A 17,280-nucleotide genomic window follows, 5' to 3' on the forward strand; every position below is an offset into this window, starting at 1 on the left:
CAAAGATCAAGCAGGACGCTAGTTTTCCATTGTCTTGCTTCAATCTCTGCCTCTCATTGAATACAAAGAGACAAAACCATCGGCAAAATCTGCTACTGATTTTGGGATAAGTCCTTAAACTGCACCAGATTTATTACAGTGACTGATCATTACACTTTCTACTCTAGCCTTTTTGGCCAGAAAATTTGCCATGACTTGACGCACTGTTTAGCTACTTATGGTCGGGGCCCCACGGAACATAAATGCAGCGATTTGCCTGCGGTTTCACAGTCAGGGAAAGTGCATGGGATTCTTGCAAATCCAATACCCACTTTGCCGTAAAAACCACAGTGCGGACACGCCGCAATTTCCAAAACGGGTGCAATTTTCAATTTTCAATCGGGTGCAGCTTGTCAATTATACCTACGGAAATGCCGGCGGTTTCTCCAAAGATATAATTGTAAGAATGCCTACAGAGAAAACCTCTGCGAACTTTCTGTCAAAAGTGCTTCAGGAGGAACCACACAGCTCCATCATTCTTCAGATAAGGCACAGAGAGTATCACAAAGTTCCTGTACTGCAGGTTTATGACCCTAATAATGCCAAAATTCTGGTGCTTTCTCAATAGTAAATCTGCCCCATGGTATGTAAACAACCCGTCCTGAACATAAAAAGTATGTACCGTACGTACAGATTGCTGTCCCGGGAGCTGCTAAGTTCTGTGCAAGGTATATTGAAAATTTTAAGCACGTAGTTCGCTAGTTTCAATAAACTTTAATTATACAAAACTGGAGAATCCCTTTAATCTCCGGTGTTAGAGATGGTACAGAGAGCATCCGTACACTGAATTGGTCTCGAGGACAACAAAAGCCTGGTTAGCATATTTCAGGCTGGAAGTGCAAGACATCCATTTCAATGCAGGAACAAAACAGGTTGTCTTTCTTTTAATTGGTCCGACGCTGCATATTTTAAGAGGCGCAGAGCTGTGGTCTTTAGATGATGGGGGGCACATTATCCGGGGCATTTCAGTATAAATTAGTAAGCAAGTGGAAAGATTATTTTATCAGGGGAGAGAAAAAAAAATACACAACACAGACTATTAAAAAGCACAAACACTTCACAATGTTGAAAAACCGTAAGAGATAATACATTTTTTATTAGTAAATGACTTACTTAGCCTGGATTGCAGAGGGAAATTATTTTGTTGCGTTCTGTATAAACCGAATAGGAAGTGTGTGAAGTCTTTGGCTCTTTATAGAGCAGCCGCACACACAATGCAACTACATCAACTACTAGAATAAAGGCAACAGCGAACCTGGCGTCCTGAGAAATCGCTTGTCAGGTAATAGTCTTGTACAGTACAAACATTGCAGCTACACATATGGCTCTATTGTTAAACCAACTCATGCTGAACGGCGGTTCTTAAAACCTGTACTGCGCGACTTCTAGAAGGCGGGACAAATGCCACAAGCCATGCAGTCAAATCTCGCTACTGAACATGTCCTGGGCACCAACCATGTTCTGCCCTTTCTTCAGGTGGATTCCGCAGCTGAATCCGCCTCACGGCAGCACGCTCCGGAATAGGCCCATTCATTTGGGTCTACTCCAGAGCGGCTTCCCGTGTCAAAATCAGGACCAAAATACGCCCCCCTTGCCCTGTGTGAACAGTGCCTAAGAGTCCATACTCCAGTGAGAGAAACAAAGCAAAGGATAAAGTGATTGAAGTGGATGTGAAAGCAAAACTAGACAAAAAGGAACCAAAATCTTTGAATACAGCATATTGTAATATTTATTAAAGAGATCCTATCATTCAATCACTAATTTCTCTCATTAACACGTCGGAATAGCCTTAAGAAAGGCTATTCTTCTCTTACCTTTCGTTGTCTTCTACGCACCGCTGTTCGCTTGAAAATCTGTTTTTGCCGGTATGTAAATGAGTTCTCTCGCAGCACTGGGGGCGTCCCCAATGCTGCCAGAGAACTCTCCAGCGCCGCCTCCATCTTCTTCTGGAACGAGGTCTTCACCGCGTCTTCTTCTGGTGGTGGCTTGTAACTTCTAGGCCTCGGGCAAGACGACTGCGAATGCCCACCAGCCGCGAGAAAATGGCTGCTTACAATACTGTGTTAGCAGCCATGCGCAGTCGGCGTTGCCCGAGGCCTAGAAGTTACAAGCCACCGCCAGAAGAAGATGCGGTGAAGACTTCGTTCCAGAAGAAGATGGAGGCGGTGCTGGAGAGTTCTCTCGCAGCATTGGGGATGCCCCCAGTGCTGTTTGAGCGCTGGGGCCTGCCCCCATTGCTGCAAGAGAACTGATTTACATACCGACAAAAAGCGGATTTTCAAGTGAACGGTGGCGCTGAGAAGACAACGAAAGGTAGGAGAAGAATAGCCTCTCTTAAGGCTATTCTGACCTGTTAATGAGAAAAAAAATTGTGATTGAATGATAGCATCCCTTTAATGTCACAAGAAAATTAAAAGTTAAATTACAGTTTGTTTCGTTACACTAAACAAATCCATAGATTCATCAAAACTCTTTGCTACTATATGTACAGGTAAAACAAGACCAGATTGAGATCTGGAGAATTTGGGACCAAGTCAACACCTTGTCAAGGTCCTGAACAATTTTTGCAGTGTGACACAAACCGCTGCTGTTAGGTAGTTACCATGGTCATGAAGGTCCTCAAGCAACAGTTCGGTAGGTGATATGTGTCAATGAAACATCCATAAGATCAAGACCCAGGGTTTCTCAGCACAGCATTGCACAGTCCACCAGTTTATCTTCCTTCCATAGTGTAATATGGAGCCATCTCCTCCCCAGGTAAGTGCAACACGCAGTCAGTATATCAAAGTACTAACATATCTAATTATTTTAATGTGTGTTATGTGTAAAGATTTAGGATCATGTTGATGCTCAGTAAAAATAGGTACAGAAACAAACCCTTTCAAGCTGCTGCTGGCATAGTCCCCAGCAACTAACAGAACAGTCATGGATGTTTGCTTACACTTTCCATCAGTCATATAGTCATTTTCAAGACTTACAATATGCTCAGAACTGGAATAACTAGTGATCTGATCATTGCCATTGTCTTAGGCCCAGGTCACATCTGTGCTCGGGATTCCGTTCCTGCAAGCAGCACTTTCTTCTCCACATGTTTTATACGGAAATCGAACAGAAACCACACGGACCTCATTACAGTTTATGGGGTCTGCTTTTCTATGCGTATAGGTTTCCGTTTGGGTGGGTCCCCAGGCGGACTCCCTGAACAGAATCCTGAATGCAGATGTGAACCGGGCCTTACTGAGATCTGGTCTGTTTCCACACTAAGGGCTCGTTCACACGGGACAAGAGAGGGTGGAATTTGGTGCTGAATCCTAGTCAGAATCGACCCCCTCACACTAGAGGTCTATGCAGACCGCTAGCTTACTTTTATCCGTGAGCAGTATGTTGCCGCTCACGTAAAAAAGAAGTGAGCTGCCCTTTCTTTCCACGGCTGATTGAGCTCCGGCGTCTGCCTCGCAGCAGCACCCTCTAGACTAGGCCTATTCATTGGGGCCTACTCCGGAACGGGAAGCCGCGACAGTCGCATTTCGGCCCTATTCTGACGTGGCTTCCCACGTCAGAATCAGGACCAAAATCCGCCATTCCGTGCCCCGTGTGAACTAGCCCTAACAGTCCACTTATTCCCCTGCTGCACCATGATGACTATAGTCAACTAAAACTTGCTACCATGTTGCTATGTTGGCTGAGTAGTCTGACAAAAAACTGGGAAAACTGGGAAAAACTGTAATGAAACCTCCAAAAACATCACCCCTCAAGCAGGTGAAAGTTCCTGTTCTGAAATACATTCTATGCACTGGGCATCTTCTCTGAGAAGACCACATGGGAGTTAGCTTACAGAGCTGTCCCTGTGTATAGTTTGTTTTTTCACAATACCTATGTGTATTCATAGCTTTGTGGATATCCTAAAAGGCATGCTTAGGCCTCAGTGGGGCTTAACCTCCGTTTTACAGTCTTGACTGATGGTGGCTGATTACATGTCTAAGGAAGTGAAGACTTCACAGTACATAAATTCCCATTATACACACTACACTTCCCTTTGTTAACATACAAACACTATAATTAGATCCACATAATGATTAGCCGCTCCTGCGGAGACAGACAGTGTTACATCTCAAGAGTTCACACTGGCAGTCAAGGACCACTCACAAGCAACCACAAATGTTATTTTCACATACAAAAAAAAAAATATTGATATGTGGAATAAGCAATCTGCAGGAACACAAAGAGGATGGAGACATCCTAATGCTTGAGCAGCGTAAACTTATTATAGGACTACAGGCGATCCACACCAGAACGGTGGGAGTCTTACACCCAGCACCGCCACATCCAACACAAAGAACTGAGCCGAATGCAAAATGCTGCTCTCTGTATAGTAGCCGGGCCGAGTTACTGCAGCTCAGCTCTTATACAATGACTGGGAGGTGAGCTACAATAGTCCGGTATAGTCACTACACACTAGAGAACAGAGCTGCGTTTTTGGCTCCAATCTATAGGATGGTTTCAGGACTTGCCGAAAACCGCTGATCATAGGAGTGACAGCCGTCCATCAATCTGGTACTGACCACCAATCCTATGGCTAGGTCCATCAACATCTACAAGGGCAAGCTCATACGGTTGAAAACGAAGAGAAACTTTAGGCAGGCATCCACCTTGGATTCCTTTTCATCTGTAGTTCCCCAACTATCAGCTCAAAGTGGCGGAATGCAGAGGCAGAGTATCAAATTTACACCACTAATTTGGCCCAGATTAGTGCGCTTAATGAGTGGGGGGATTCTCAAGTCATGGACTATGTGGCTGAATCCGTACAGGATCAAGCACAACGCTTATTTTTTCACCAACCTTGATATAATGTGAGGCGAGATCAGAGTGGAATCTGACACTAACTTTGGGAGCAGAATCCGCAAATCTACTATAAGCTATAGCTGAAACGGTCAGTCTTTGCTGTAAGGGGAGTTCACGTGGGGTTTTTTGGTCCGGAAACTGAGGCGGAGGCTGCCTCAGTTTCCAGACCAAAAAACGGGTAGCTGCAACTTGATGCCGCTGAACTGCACTGCGCCGGCATCCAGTCACGCACTACGCTCCGGATTAGGCCCAATGAATGGGCCTACTCGGAGGAGGGAGTGTCTTCAGGCAGATTCGCGAGCAAACGGCTCCCAGAGAAAAAAAAAGTGAGCGGCTCCCATTGATTTCAATGGGAGACGTCTTTTTGGTCAGGATTTTGAGGCGAATCCTGATCAAAAAACTACGCGTTAGATTTGAGTTTCTGGCCGAGTCAGAAATTAACCCAATATATTGAGAGTGTAAAAGCAAATACCTCTTAACTCATTAAGAGAATCTTATGCCAGCATACAAGAGTATAAAATGGTAATCTTCATAAACTCCCTACACCAAAGCAGGAATATATTCCATTAAAAGGAAGCTTGTCCTATAACACAGTGCAAGAAGTACTATTGATCTCGTGTTTTAATTGACTAAAAATGTGTTCATGGTTTGCAAAAGTGTCAGTTCTGGGGGGAAAAAAGCAAAACAAACACTGGCCAGAAGCAAAAGGGAAATGACCTACATGTAGACAGAGAAGATGTGAATGTCTGTCTCTACCTACCTTTTATCATTTCCTTTCTAATGCGACTAATCTGCTTGTTGTGTGCTATTCACAAGACACGGTCATAAAGAAGTGCTTATGTCCATTGCTGTCAGCTTCCTACATATAATCCGCTAATGAGATTAAAGGAGACATACAGTACATAAGAGATTCTTTATTATGTTGTGAACTACCGCTCTCAGCATGTCAAAGTAGGGAGGTAATATTAAGACGGCATGATTTGGATTCCTTCGGTCATCCAGGATTTCTCTACCCAGATAATGGGGAGTGAATGGGCAGAGCAGGTACAACACCTGCTCCATGACCCAGACACAGCCCCAAAACGGCGGTGTGTGTGTGTGTGTGGACCCATAGAAAATTATGGAACCAAATTTTATCCACAAATGCAGGTAATATACAGAATCTAAGTGCTTTAACTTAAAACTTGACTTTGTTTAGCCAGGTTGTGTAAGATGCTGCATGTCCATAATCTGTCATCAATGCATGGCCATAAAATGCATATTACTTGGTGAGCAAGACAATCCAATGCTCTTCGTGAAGGGGTTTTCCTACAAATATTACTTCTATACCTATTGTCAAAGCTCAGCGATCACAATAACTGATGTCCCCAAGTGTCCTGTGTGACTATATTGTAAGTATGCCTGTCTGACTACTACTCCATTCACTTCTACATACCCTATTCACACAAGCTATTTGGAAGACCCAGTAATGGGACTCTCAGCGATCAGATACATTCTCTATCCTGAGGATCAGATGCTGATCAGCAACACTAAATTTAACTTCAAATAGTCATTCCGCAGACGTCCATGTCTAGCTGCACGCCCCCATACAGTTCTATGGGACAGTCCGTGCAGTGCTGTGCATTCACGGCCTTTGCGGACCTGCTGTATTCAGTGTGGACCTTGGTCAGGGCACAGCACACCATGGATAAAATATCCGGAGTGTAAGAGGCCGCACTGAATACAATGTGTCCGCAATTGAGAACCCACAGTTGTGGACTAAATTTACTGTCATGTAAGACCAGCCTTAATAGAGATACTGAAGTTCATGGGAACATGACACTGAAAGAGCAAAGGGAAGAGTCCTGAGGTCCAGTGATCAATGGATCTCGCAGTAGGAAATAGTGTTTATCACGTACTGATGGGTGAGGGAGGCACAGTAACAACGCTCTGCTTCATTTGCATCTCTAATCTATTACACCTGCATATGGGGTATAATAATTCACCTGGTTTCTAAACAGGCACCTGCCTAGGAAGGCTTTAACTCATTCCATGCCAGGCAGCCCTGTGGCAATGATAGAAACACACCGTAATACATCTGAAAAGGATGAAGAGAGAAGTAAAGTGCAGGAGCGCTGGCAGCTCTGATAGCAGGCCATTTATCTGGCTTGCAGAGCAGCAGGTCTGGCTAATCCCCTCTTAGGCCATGTGGACACAGTTAATCAGGCTTTGCTGGGAGATTGTTTGCATTGTCTCTGAAAAACAAGTTTAGAATGAAGATTATTTAATGATCGCTCCTAGGTGTGTGGAAGGAGGGCGCCTGCTCCTCATAAGATGGGGGCCACTGAAAAGGATTAACACAAAACCATAGCTACGACTATACAGGAATGGGCCACGTTTGTCTATTCCATCATGCAGACTATACAAAATACATATAGCTGTTCTAGTCTAGTTGGGACGCCCCTTGCAATTCTTTTGATTCCCTCCTAGACTATCCACCTAAAATGTCCAGCACCCAATTCTAACCTGCAGATTCCTACTGAATGTCTTCTACGATTGCAGGAATGACTCTGCTACCTATGTACAAGAGGATTCAGATGGTGGGACTGAGCATGTGTGACCACCAATGGACTAATGGTGGTCTGTTCTGACGGAAGACACCATAACATGTATGTCATATCCGGACAGAATCTAAAAAGCATTTTTCCCCCGAGCTAACCAAGTAAAGGAATAATTATTTGTGGGGCAACTCCTTTAATGTTCACGTAATATGCCGAATGTCCTTGAGACTTCTTGGATTTCCTCATCCTCTGCCGTTTCATAATTACAGGATATTCTATTCTTAATACAGAATTCTTCCATGGGACTCTCCAATAGATGTATGCCAGCTAAAGCCGGCAACATTAAATGTCCTACGCTTTTGTTCTAGACAGACAAGCAGACATTGTGGCATTGGCTTACTTACTCTGGTGTCATAGCTAGCCGTCACGTCGAATGACAATTTAGCCATATACACAGGTATGGGTCAATGGAGTGCGAGACAAGTGACATTGTCTGATGTTTTCTCCCAGGAAAGCTTAGGGTGTGCTGAGATACAACATAGCGGATGTACATTATAATGTCCAATGAATATCTGCTGACTTCAAATAAACTTTGCACAGATTCCAGGGAAAAAAAGAAACTGCAAATTTTATAGTTTCACTTTGGGTGTCGAAAAGGGAAGTACACTAAAAATAGTTCAAAATTAGGAAAGGAAGTGTTTACTCATTTTTATATAGTTTTATTTTTTTGCATTAAATCTTAAAGAGAAACAAGAATTAAAGTTTCAATTAAAAAAAACAAAAAAACAAAACACTTTGTTGAGAGTAAATAGCTTTAGTTCAATAGGTTTCTGTCACCCAGGACCCGAACTGAACAGCAGATATGTGCCCAGTGTATGAAGCCAGAAGACGACCGCTCCATACACTGTAGTGACAAGGCTGAGATACTGCTGCTCCATTCCCATTCAAGAGAATGAGAATTTTTAAGGAAAATTCTTAGTGTTTTAGCACAGTCTCTGCTATTGTAAGAGCAGCAAATTTCAATGTGTAAATATGGTCACTCATTAGTCGTGCAAATAAAAAGGACATTTCCATACAAAAGCATCCTCTGGTGCAGACCTTTCTCACTTACCTCCACACTTTACTATGCGAGAACCTCAATATATCAGCTATACTGACTTATCACACATTGTACCGTCACAATGACTCCTAGCCATAGCATTTATTAATACGATGGCTACACAAGCCATGCTGACTCGCCATCTTCCAAGAAACACTGCAGAGTTTTGCAATACCAGTGTAGTGGCAGGAAAGCTCTGCATTGTTCTGGGTTGCTTGGACACAAGTGGCTTTCTTACACCCCCCCCCCCCTCCTTGTAACAGTGAGGCTGCATCATGGCAATTTACTCGACCTCCTCGGGCCAACATAGAAATTCGAGGCCATAGATATCCCTATGAAAAGGAGGCCATTTATTTTACAAATATGCATAGAATATCTGAGCAGTATATAAGAACACAACACTTGTTGCCATGAGCGGTGATAATTTTTGTGTGGGAGTAGCTGATAATTTAATAGATAGACCGAGCTAATCTGGGGTAGAAAATTTAGGGGTTGAACGGTCCGCAAGTTGCTGATCGGCAACACAGACTCTGCAGACATCCGTGTCCTGCCGCACTCACCCATAAAGTTCTATGGGCAAGTCCATGCAGTGCCGCAATTCACGGCCATTACGGACATGTTCTATAAATTGCGGACCACGGTTGCGGCCCGGCCACACCACAGATAAACTATCCGGTGGTGTAAGAGGCCGCATTGAATATAATGTGTCCGCAATTGAAAACCCTCAATTGCGGACTTACATTACGGCCGTGTAAGACCGGCCTTACTTGGCAGGGCTGTAAAGATGGTAGGTAGGGTTGAGCCGATCTTGAGATTTCAGGATAGTTTTTAAAATCCGATTTTCGATCATTTTCCAGCCGATCCCGATCGTGAAATTTGCTCGATCGCCGATCGGGATCCGATCTTTCCCAATCACTCAACCCTAATGGTAGGTCAACCCAATCCTGCTCAGACTCTTTCAGTCAGAAGAAATAAAACTCTAACTCAGTAATTGAACTCCTATGAAAGTAAATACGGTACTATTCCGTTATCGGGCCAGCAGAGCTGTTCAGCACTAGTATCGGGACAGCAGCAAGCAAGGCCGCATACCCGCATCGCAGTACAGTTCCGGACAGCATCGCGCATCGCAGATGAGTTTGGGACAGCATCGGGTTCAGCAGCATTCACACACACACACAGCTAATTGTAAGTGGATATACTTTATTTCGTAATTGCCGGCAGAGATGCTCAGCACTAGTTATCGGGACAGCAGCAGCATCGTAGTGAGAGAAATGGACGTGTCGGGCTGTGTTATATAACTTGTCTTAAACAGGAGGCATGAAATTAGCGATCTCTTTTAACAAATCTGTGAACATTGTTTCTTTGGAATGATTTTGTCGCCACATAAATTCGGCTAAGTATGACTCCAGATGCTGGCGGGCTGTTCCGCGCTGTCTTTTATTGCGCCATTTAGCACTTCCCCACAAACGTTCCACATTTTGCGTGTGGCACTGAGTGTTTGGGTCAACAAAATTGTACTTGTGGTTCACTGTTAAATGGTCGTAGCCAGCAGCTTTTAAGTCTGTAGTATTATACCCCTTCCAGCAATCAGAGTATATTATACTCCCATCTGCCACGTTGGCTTTAATAGAAGCTATCAATGTTGTAGCTGATCTTTCTGGGACTGCAACAACAAAACACTCCTTAGTCTCACGGCACAATCCTCCAAAGATCCATTGTGGTGGCAGAACCCGGCCGCTGTTGTTTTTCCTTTTTGTAAAAAGGCTTTCATCCACCTCAACCACTTTGTTTAGGCCTCCTATTTTTGTAGAAGGTCGGGATATTAAGGCACTTGTACACACTTCGCGGAGGTAATTATTCCAATCTACGAAGGTGTTGTGATTCATCTTCAATTGCTGTTCACAAAACTCTACGGATGTCAGCTCTTGGCACCAACAATAAATGAAACGGGCAGCCGTAAGAAAAGGAATGCGTGAGTTGGCAAACCAAGTTTGCGATCTCACACCCTTTTTTTCGTCACACGGACGTTTGCTGCACCGCCATTTTGGAGATGCTTTGGCCAAAAAACACATTTTCATCTGGTGGTTACGAACACAAAACCGGCTCTTATGGATCAGACCATTGGCTTGGAACAGTTCAATTGCTGATTTTTCATCTGCAGGTAAATCCCACAGCGTGTAATCCATCTGACAAAACTGCTGAGAACTGTGACTGAAACAATGGTGAGTACTGTGACTACAACTACGAACACACTAATTTGGCGCCCAATTTTTCTGTCAGCATCGGACCAGCCCGGCACGTCCATTTCTCTCACTACGATGCTGCTGCTGTCCCGATAACTAGTGCTGAGCATCTCTGCCGGCAATTACGAAATAAAGTATATCCACTTACAATTAGCTGTGTGTGTGTGTGAATGCTGCTGAACCCGATGCTGTCCCAAACTCATCTGCGATGCGCGATGCTGTCCGGAACTGTACTGCGATGCGGGTATGCGGCCTTGCTTGCTGCTGTCCCGATACTAGTGCTGAACAGCTCTGCTGGCCCGATAACGGAATAGTACCGTAAATACGTAACAAACTATACATCTAATTATACAATATTAACAATTGTATAATATCATTAAAAATAAGCATTTTATTTGGAAGCCAGGGTCAGCAACTTTTTTCCGACTCGAGCCAAATTTGTTCCAGACTCTGATGGCTTCTTTTTAACCCATTCTAAGCAGCTTTTATACAAAATAAATAACATTTCTATGGACTGTAAAACTCTTTTACAGGGGTAAATACAGCCATATATATTTCTGTATACAAACTAGCTTTGGCAATCAACAATTAGCCAGTTTAGATAGTGTCACCATTGCACGGTCCAGAGATGATGGGACAGCAGCAGCGTCCTGTAAATTTATGATCCTAAGGGCTACGTGGGATGTCTTAGACAACAAGCTTACACGGTAGAACATTTCTGTTATTAGTGGATGGACTCAAGTAAACAAATGGGAAGAGAGTTTATCAGAACATTAAAATCCTCACAGCCCCCAAGAGCCAGCACAAATCAGTTATGTATTATTCATAGGCAGATTCCAGGAGAGACGGCCTGACAGCTCATTACAGGCTGGGCTGCATCCTCCCTTTTGCTCGGTCACACAATTCCATTACAGAGAGATTGTCCCTGCAGACTCACTGGGTCACCGAGAGACAGGTAAGCGACTTCATTTCCTAGCACGAGTCCTGCTAAAGCCTCCACAGCAGCACATCTATAACCTTAATACTGCAGCAGATATTAGATTTATAACAGGAATCTGCACGCCAGGAACCATATGAGAGATACTAACTACGTTGTGAGCGTCAATCCGGGGAAACCTGCACGATTCATTCCGACACACGCGCCATACAAGCCCGCGAGGGTTATGAGAACAATACACAATGCAGCCATTTCTTTTATTAAACAGTCTCCCCAATCCATGCCTCATACTGCACAACTATTAGTGGTTACTGGCTCAAGCATCAAATATGGGATTAGAAATCTGTAGTATGTGCAGAAATGTGCCAGGGCATTTGTCAACATGCTGGACGCAAGAAACCGACCCTGGTGACATTTGAGAAATTGGCATTTTAAGGGGAGAATATATGCTACCTATGTACTGCATTTTCAGCAATGTGGCAGTTTACAGTAGCAGGCAAGTTGTGTTTACAATGTGTGTGACCTGTACAGTCAAGTAAGGGTGCACTGCTGGTCTCTACTAAAGGGGGCGTCACTGTACCCACAAACAACAGCTTGATGGTTGAATGATTGTGCATTTCAGCTCTTTCTCAGCATCTGCTTCTTCCCATACACATGCATGGCAATCTTGTAGTGGGAAGAAGAAGAAGAAAAACCTCCCGAGACACCTGTATGTAGTGTTGGCTTATCCTCATCTTCACCAACGCCTGTCACCGGGCAGGTCATCACCTCCAAACCTAACAGGTCGTCTAATGTGGATGACCAAGCTTTAGCATCCAAAACACAAGAGGCCACTACATTGCCTAGTTGTTTGGTAGAATTCACAAGATACTTCCATGGAGGAGAGGTTGACAAGAACATTCACTTCTGATGCTTCTGAAATCTGGCCACATCCTTGGCAAAGGTCTACATGGAAGAGGTATTCAGAAATATCACAAAATACTGCAAACCTCTGTGAATACTCAATGCTACGCTATGATACATAAGAGCAATGGCCATAAGAAACATAATTGATCCAGTCTTTAAACACAATCCAAATGCAGAGCGATGTCAGAGGAGTAATGCTGGGACTTCAGGCAGTTCATCTCTCCTATTGAATCAAGTCTATGTTATGTGCTTGTGATGCACTAAAGGGGGCTCTAATCCACCCAATCTGGAATATAGAGGTCATGTGATCACTGTGTTGTAGCTGATACAGAGAAGTCGGACTGATACCTAGGAGAATACTAGCTTGCCTCATTTATAAGTCAGTTCTAAGGATACAACCACAACAGTATGAAGAATATACCAAATATAATGGAACAATCTTGTTGGATGGCAGACCATAAACTCATCGTAAAATCTGCAAAACCATAGGCTAAGCTTTAATCATGAAGTTTTTACACCAAGTCTAAAAAAATTTCTCAAGAGCAACGGAATAAATATGAATCAAATCTGCCAAAGGATCAACGTACACGTACAATGAGAACATAGCTTAAAAATGCAGAATTTGTAAAAATGTATAGGATGTGACTTTTAAGAAGAGTTTTGTGCCTAGCGGAGCGTTACTTCCACTTTTGTGGTTGAAACTTAGTCTTCTAAAGTATTTGGGTGCCATGTAGCGTATAGATTATTTCCTTTACGTGGGGCTCACCATCTGCAGTACTTTACTAGGAGACTACGGCTGTCTCTGCACAGGATATAAAAGTTGGGACGATTTTGGCCATTCTAGCCAACCAGCATGAGAGATCTGTCGAGTTGGAACAGAACACTTCAGAGGTGTTAGGGTGCATTCACACGGAGTAAGACGTTTTTTGGAGTGTGGGAATAAACCCACGCAAATATGGCGACAACATACAAACTCCATGCAGATGTCTGAACCCTGGAGCCCAGGACTGCAAGACAACAAGAGTGCACCTCTGAGACACCAAGGAGCCCAAAGATCAGATTTTCCACTGCTCACGTCGGCCATCAAGGAACATTGTCCTACTTTGTGCAACAAATGAATGGTCATTTTCAGACTTCTATGAGCAATATTTCTGGTCGAGGACTTTCTAAAATGTCTAAGATGAATTGTAGAAAGCGAATGCAACAAATGGCACTGGTATTCTCAATTGAAAAATAATTCTTTCTGACTACACTTGACATTTACAACGCGGCCCTTATAGCATTTCACGGTGTCAGGCTTAAAATAAATGACAATTCCCTGTATACAAGGAGCTCTGGCAGTAGATGAAAACTTCTCCATTGCTGTAAATCGAGAGGCAACACATGAAACTAAGAAGAATACAAGACACCCCTAAAAGAAGAAAATGAGGGAACAGCAAACAATAGAGCGTGAACGTCCCATGATCATCTAGGAATCCAGGACAATAACCTAAGAGACAAATGTCAGGAGATTGTAACCACCACATGCACCAGCACGGATACAATGTAACAGTACAAGCTGTGTGTTTACATGCCATGTCCTGCTTACAAACATTTACTAGTATGCCAGCCGCCTGCATGACTTGGGATCCACCCAAAACAGGTTGGCAGTGATTCTGCAGGACAAAGAACTTCACAATGCAATGGCAAAGTGTCAAGCGTGACAGCTACTGCGCTCACAGGTGTCAGCGACCATGACCTAGGATCAGTCCCAGCCTATACGGCAGCTCATGCAAGGTCCACACCAATATGCAGCACACGACTGCCTAAATTTCCAGAGCTTCCAGTAATAAGGTATATCCGTCCCCCTATATTATAATATATCTTTGACAGTTGAAATGCATTTATGCACAACAGCATCTGCTTGTATGTCACATCATGTACAAACATGTCATGAGGCACAATACCGTGTAAACACGCCGCCCGTATGGGTTAAGTAAAGGAAGCGCGGCACTCAGGTTCGCCATGTTTCAGTACAAACTCATCAGGTTGTCTACTTCCCACTTCTGGCTGCGGCCGACAACCTTCACAGGTCTTATATTTCTAGAGTCAGAAGAATTTGCTTGGAGGCCTTCACCAGCCACACATTAAAGCAAAGCTCCTCCTTCCCAGACAGATTATCCTATACATTGGGGAACCCGAATTATAAGCAATTACCTAATGTATAGCTAACCAAGAGGTTTCAAGAACAGAGTGAAATCCTATTCCCCTCCATGTCCCTGAAAGTGGCAGAGTCATGTCCTGTGGATAGATGGGAGCCCTGCGGCAATGCACTGCAGGTGTATACAGCTGTATACAGTATAATAGTGCTCATAATGCAATGCCCTTATACTTTAAAGGAGTCCAGACATGTTCAAATAGACAAAGTATCCTGTTTCATGTTGAGAAAGACGAAACTTACCCCATCACCCTCAATGCCTCCTCCCTTCTAAACTACCACAGGCCGTTGCAGTCACACCGCTATGTCACATGACAGCCGTACCCAAACGCACCAGGTACGTCAGTATTATAGTATAGTACAAATGTATCCAGATGTGTAACATTCGTAGTCAGAATTTATGGGTCAGCTTCTTCTTTCTCTATAGGCATACCATCCCCAATTATACTAAAGGAAAGCTCCAGCTTTATGGACAAATAGCGCCACATCCATCTAATGGTTGGGTCTGGCATTGCAAATAAACTTCACTTGTGGATACGGCACTTAAATATTATAAAAACAATAAAAATGTTTTAAGCATTTCCAAAAGTGAGGCTTCCCTTTAATATCCTGTCCAAATAGGAGTCTCTTCAAACCCAATGATGACTATGGGAACGCCTGAACTAACCAACTTAAAGAGGAACCCTGCTTATGATTATTCAATGACGTGATCTATGATGTCACCCACCAATGTTAAAGCTGAGCCACAGTGATGTCATCATAGAAATCTCAGACAAGAGCTGAAGGCGATGCCAATGACGCCCTCCTGGCAGGGTTCTCCTGCCTATGATACAACTATTAAGGCAGAATGCCACCTTATCAGATATCGCTCCGGCACATACTACACGTACCATAGACTCCTCCGCAACCAACACACGTATGACGTATCTGATGATCAATATAAACAGTGGATCTGATCATTTTACCCCACAGATCACCATAGAGGGTGATCAATGCCATCAGATAGAATCCATACATCTATGACTAGTCCTATAAGGGCCCCAAGGCCTTACACAGGGGACACAGACAGCAGCTGTTGGGAAACTACAAGTCCCATAGTGGCTGCCAGGACATGCTGAGGGTTGTAGTGTCACAACTGCTGGAAAGCTTCACAAATCCCCCCCTGAGGCCATGAAAAGCTCTAGTGCCTGTGGAGATGTAACATGACCTAGGCTGGATGGCTACATGTCCCACCACCACAGGACCCCTGCCCCTCTATATACTAGGCAGCAGAGGTGAATCCTCTCGGGGTTACACTCACACATTCGTGCAGTACGTTCACTACTGGGAAACATATTGGAAGTAGCCGAGCACATGACAAACTCCTGGCTGCAACATCTGTTCTATCTATGCCCCGTCCGGAGCCCTCACAGCCCGCACCTCCCTGGTGTCCCCTCATGTGCCCGCACGTCCTCTCCCGCTTCATGTAGGGTATTACCTGCAGCCAGTCCGGACTCCTCCGCCTCCCCCGGGGTCAAGACGAGCAGCAGCCAGCACCAAGATCCGGGAAAGCAAATCCTCCGACGGCAGGAAGTTGATGGAGAGATCCCCTCCCCCAGCCGGTAGTGTCTCCTCGGGTTCTCCGCCCCGGTGACCCTTCTCTTCCCGCCCCAGCTTCTATCAGTGTCCGAGGACCGGTTCTTCTCGTCTCCCGGCCTCTGCCAACCAGGCAGCGAGCAGCAACAATAACAGCGCCCCCTCCTTCTCCCTCTCTCCTGAGACACCGCCTCCAGCCCGGGCCCGCCCCGGGACCTCAGCCGGCCCACCGCTCACTCACTGACTGCCTGCTTGGGAAGCTGAGGTGGCTAGTGTGCGGCTAGCAGAAGGCAGGGAGCAATGTATACAGGAGAGTATAGCGAGGACAGGGAGCAGTGTATACAGGAGAGCATACCGAGGGCAGGGAGCAGTGTATACAGGAGAGTATAGCGAGGACAGGGAGCAGTGCATACAGGAGAGTATACCGAGGACAGGGAGCAGTGTATACAGGAGAGTATACCGAGGACAGGGAGCAGTGTATACAGGAGAGTATAGCGAGGACAGGGAGCAGTGTATACAGGAGAGTATACCGAGGACAGGGAGCAGTGTATACAGGAGAGTATACCGAGGGCAGGGAGCAGTGTATACAGGAGAGTATAGCGAGGACAGGGGGCAGTGTATACAGGAGAGTATAGCGAGGACAGGGAGCAGTGTACACAGGAGAGTATAGCGAGGACAGGGAGCAGTGTATACAGGAGAGTATAGCGAGGACAGGGAGCAGTGTATACAGGAGAGTATACCGAGGACAGGAAGCAGTGTATACAGGAGAGTATACCGAGGACAGAGAGCAGTGTATACAGGAGAGTATACCGAGGACAGGGGGCAGTGTATACAGGAGAGTATACCGAGGACAGGGGGCAGTGTATACAGGAGAGCATACTGAGGGCAGGGAGCAGTGTATA

At 44.8% G+C, this 17,280-nt stretch overlaps 1 protein-coding gene across 1 annotated transcript in view; it reads right to left on the reverse strand.

The window, feature by feature from the left end:
* NDST2 (N-deacetylase and N-sulfotransferase 2) overlaps positions 1-16,521 on the reverse strand; it is a 114,354-nt gene extending 97,833 nt beyond the window's left edge. Inside the window, exon 1 of the mRNA XM_075258048.1 lies at positions 16,281-16,521. The gene's annotated coding sequence lies outside the window, so the exon portion shown is untranslated. The remainder of the gene's footprint in view (positions 1-16,280) is intronic.
* Between the last annotated feature and the right edge of the window lie 759 nt (positions 16,522-17,280).

This window comes from Leptodactylus fuscus, chromosome 10 (genome assembly GCF_031893055.1).
Source record: "Leptodactylus fuscus isolate aLepFus1 chromosome 10, aLepFus1.hap2, whole genome shotgun sequence".
Lineage (NCBI taxonomy): Eukaryota > Metazoa > Chordata > Amphibia > Anura > Leptodactylidae > Leptodactylus > Leptodactylus fuscus.